This window comes from Cebus imitator, unplaced genomic scaffold (genome assembly GCF_001604975.1).
Source record: "Cebus imitator isolate Cc_AM_T3 unplaced genomic scaffold, Cebus_imitator-1.0 Scaffold415, whole genome shotgun sequence".
NCBI classification, from domain to species: domain Eukaryota; kingdom Metazoa; phylum Chordata; class Mammalia; order Primates; family Cebidae; genus Cebus; species Cebus imitator.
Window position 1 is genome coordinate 834,210 of NW_016107730.1, and position 4,471 is coordinate 838,680.

General features: G+C 47.5%; 1 protein-coding gene across 4 annotated transcripts in view; it reads left to right on the forward strand.

Annotated features, from left to right (window-relative positions):
* Positions 1-267: 267 nt before the first annotated feature.
* The window catches only part of STAT3 (signal transducer and activator of transcription 3), a 78,016-nt gene continuing 73,812 nt past the window's right edge, over positions 268-4,471 (forward strand). For 3 of the 4 annotated variants that reach the window (XM_017509414.2, XM_017509413.2, XM_017509415.2), the window contains exon 1: positions 389-551. The gene's annotated coding sequence lies outside the window, so the exon portion shown is untranslated. Of the gene's footprint in view, positions 552-4,471 lie in introns of all 4 variants that reach the window. The other variant, XM_017509412.2, reaches the window with a different exon arrangement.

Sequence of the window (4,471 nt, forward strand, 5' to 3'; positions counted from 1 at the left end):
ACTCAGCTGAGTTTTCAGCAGGACATTCCGGTCATCTTCCCTCCCTCCCCCCGGGCTTCTGTGCCCAAGCCTTGGGCTCTTCCCGCGCTGCGGCGGAGGGAGGAACACTAAACTGTCGGAACAGCCAGCACAGGGGCGTATCAGTCTTCTCTTGGCCCCGCCCTTTCTGCTAACTGCTCCCCTCATTGGTTGGTGGGCGGGGCTTCTGCTGTACCGCACACGCACTGGGACCTCTGGGTGGCCGAGCGAGCGGGCCGTTCATGAATTATGCATGACGGCATGCCTTGGCCCTGCCGGGGCTGGGCGGGGATTGGCTGAAGGGGCTGTAATTCAGCGGTTTCCGGAGCTGCGGCGGCGTAGACCGAGAGGGGGAGCCAGGGGTTCCGACGTCGCAGCCCAGGGAACAAGCCCCAACCGGATCCTGGAAAAGCAGCCTGCTCGGCGCTGTCTCTCCCCGTCGCCAAGAAGAGGCCCTTTGGCCTGAGGAAGCCCCGCCGCCAGCCCTCGGCGCACGCGCAGCCCCGGCCTCTCGGCCTCCGCGGGAGAAACAGGTGAAGGGGGTGCAGGGTGGGGCCGTCGGGGAGGCCTGAGGACCCGGGGGCGCCGCAGGGGCCGGGAGCCTTTGGGACGTTGGGGAGGTTGTATGGACGCTGCATTAGGGCTGGGAGAGATGAGTCGCGGAGGGTCGCCCTGAGGAAAGACTCCCCGGGATGACTGGAGCGGGCCTCGGAAGGGACTGGGGGCTCTGGAGGGAAGTTTCGTTCTTCAGAGAAACAGTGAGAACGCGCTCGAGAGGGAACTGTGGGGCGAGGGCGCACTCGGCTGCGGCGACAGGAGTGAGGGACTGTCCCCCGATTTCCTGCTCCCTGGGGCCCTGGGGACGTTCCGGCCACCGGAGCGACTGTCACACTGGCGGGGTTCACCGGCTCTGGTGAGGGTCGGAAAGCGCTTCCTTTCCGCCCGGCCGGCGGCTCCCGCTGAGCCACTTCCTCCAGTTGCCCCGTTCCCGCTCCTTCAGGAGCCAACTGTGCCCCTCTGGAGGCTGGCATAGGTGTCTGTCCCCTGCAGCCTCACGGGCTGGCTGGTCTTGGGTAGGTTTATTGCATAAGAATCAAGTTTCCTGTAAGGAAATTGACAGACCGGTACTCTTCCTAAATTCCCTCCCATCTTTTTCTAGGTTAAGCTATACTCCCCCCACTCCCCTGCCTTGTAAAAAAGAGAGGGAAAAAAAAAAAAAAAAAAAAAAAAAAAAATCCCCATTAACCCGTCCAGTCAGCTGTAGAGAGAAATAAACCTCTTGACATTGTTCTTTTCCGAACACCTGGTAAAGTTGGCCAGAAGATAAATAATTGAGCCATTGCGTTTACTGGATTGTGTTGTTGCTTAATTGCATAGGACAGAATGAACCAATCGAGAGTGGGAGTTTTCTGTCTCAGAGCCAAGATCTTGGGTAAATGCAGAGGAGAGTGAAACAAAGACAGGCTGGCTTTGAAAAAAACCATGTGTGCAAACTTTACCTGCGTTTGGGGGGTGTGTTTGCACTGAAGTTAACAAGATTGAGACCGTCACCCAAATTGGTATTTCCATGTTTGGTACACATCACTCTGTGCTATATATCAGGTCGTTGTATGTGTGTATGTGTGGTGACAAAATCAGTGGTTAGTCTTTTTTTTTTTTTTTAAGAAATGTGTATAGCGTGTACGTGCTGGCTTTATTGTATATGCAACTAAAGGTTATGTAGTTTGTGTATAGATTGTAAATTTTTGGCTGGCTGTGCTGATAAAGCGTTGGCTTGAATAAAGCAAAGCAGAAAATGATCTCAATCTTTTATATGTGGCTTTAGATTGTGTTATGACTTAATTCAGCCAGTTTTTAAATTTTATATCAAATATGTCTATGTACTCTGAGTCAGCACATTTATTTCCTTATTACATGTTCCAGACTGGAGTGCTAGCCCAGTTTTTGTTCAGTTTGCACAGTGGGATGGGGGAAAGAAATCTGGAATTAAATGTTTTAGAGGTTGGAGCCTTGATTTTAGTCTGTATATTAGCACACTCATCACAAAGAACCATTGGTAAATTCAAGAATCTTTTGTTTTTTATGTAGTTGATTTGGGAAGAATAATCACTTAGAAACACCCACAGTGCCAGGCATGGTGGTACACACCTCTGATCCCAGCTACTTGAAGGCTGAGGCTGGAGGATTCCTTGAGTCCAGGACTTGAGTCTGGTCTGGGCAACATAGTGAGAGGCCTGGAGTTGGGTCTAGAGTCTAGTCTGGGCAACATAATGAGAACCAGTCTCTAAGAAAGAAAGAAAAAGGAAAGGAGGAAGAAAGGAAAAAAAAATACCCACAGCACAGTTATGAATTGACCCACAAAGGACTTGAGGTAGGTAGTTCACATACCAATTACCCTAATATTATAGATAAGAAAATTGAGGCCAAAGAATCAAGACACTTGCCCAAGGCAGCAGAGTGCCATAGTGGTGGAATTTGTGCCTCCTGCTATATATTTTGTGTTTTTAATTTTTTTTCCTCACTCTGATGCCAGGCTGGAATGCAGTGGCAGGATCTTGGCTTACTGCAACCTCCAGGTCCTCAGTTCAAGCACTCCTTCTGCCTCAGCCTCCCTAGTAGCTGGGACTACAGGCGCACGCCACCATGCCCAACTAATTTTTGTATTTTTAGTGGAGACGGGGTTTCACCATGTTGGCCAGAATGGTCTCGATCTCTTGACCTCGTGATCCAACCGCCTCGGCCTCCCAAAGTGCTGGGATTACAGGTGTGAGCCACTGCACCTGGCCTTTTTTTCTTGTTTCTATTTTATTTTATTGTTATTATTATTATTTTTTACACAGAATCTTGCACTGTCACCCAGGCTGGAGTGCAGTGGCTTGATCTCTGCTCATTGCAACGTCCACTTCCCAGGTTCCAGTGATTCTCCTGCCTTAGCCTCCCAAGTAGCTGGGATTACAGGCGTACCCCACCACGCCTGGCTAATTTTTGTATTTTTAGTAGAGATGGGATTTCCCTACATTGTCCAGGCTGGTCTTGAACTCCTGACCTTGTGATCCGCCCGCCTTGGCCTCCCAAAGTGCTGAGATTACAGGCATGAGCCACCACAACTGGCAAGTAACAGTAAAATTCTTTTTGTTTTTTTCTAAGATGCGGTTTCACCATGATGGCCAGGCTGGTCTTGAACTCCTGACCTTAGGTTATCCACCCACCTTGACCTCCCAAAGTGCTAGGATTACAGACATGAGCCACAGCATCTGGCCGTTAACAGTGAAATTCTAACATATATCTGAATAGTAAAATACCACCAACGGGCTGAAAGACTTCATGGGAGATAAGTATTCAATAAACAGGTGAAAAAAGAAATACAAATTGAGCTTGCTGGTTATTTTTCTATCTAATTGCTATGTCTAACTTGGGAAGTAAAGAACAGTTTTTGGTCAGCATAATTTATTATCATAATTTAGCTATTTACTAATGAAAAGAAATACTAATCTAGGTTCGTTTTAGGTGAAAGACAGTCATGACTCAAATGTCATTTAAACCAGAGTGCCTTGAGGATAAAGCGGCTTTATCCTCCCTGCCTCCATGTGTCTTGACATTCAGATATGAGATGCTGCAGAAGTGGTGACCAACTTTCCAGATGTCTGAGTCCACACCTTTGTAGCTTATGGTTTTCTCAGGTGGTATGCAAACCAACAAATACATACTCATTTTTTGCAGGGGGAGGGTGGGGATGGAGTCACGCTCTGTCCCCCAGGCTAGAGTGCAGTGGCCTGATCTTGGCTCACTGCAACCTCCTCCTCCTGGGTTCAAGTGATTCTTATATCTCAGCCTCCTGAGTAGCAGGGATTACAGGTGCCCACCACCACACCTGGCTAATTTTTGTATTTTTAGTAGAGACAGGCTTTCACCATGTTGACCAGGCTGGTCTCTAACTCCTGAGCTCAAGAGATCTGCCCACCTCAGCCTCCCAAATTGCTGGGATTACAGGCGTGAGCCACCTTCCCTCGCCAACAAATAAATACTTTTTGCAACTTTGTCTGAGTTGCTATGAAGAATAAATTGTATCTTGTTCACAGAAATTGCAGTGTACTGGGGGACTTGATAAATGTTTTAACCATCCAGTGTAACATGTCATCAGAGAGATGGTGAGACTTTACACCCGGTGCTAACAAGGTAGCTGTTCTACATTAAAAAAAATATAGTACAGATGTAGAACATTTTTGTTACCATAGAACGTTCTATTGGACAGTGCTACACTGAATGCTATAGGTCTTAGAGGAAGGAGAGGTTATGAGGCCTGGAGTTGTCTAGGAAGTCTTTTTTGCCAAAGGAGGGATTTCAACTGGGTCCCAAATAATGGGTGGAATTTGATAGGTGTAAAGAATTTTTTTTTTTTTTTTTTTTTTTTTTTTTTTTTTTTTTTTTTTTTTTTTTTTTTTTTTTTTTTTTT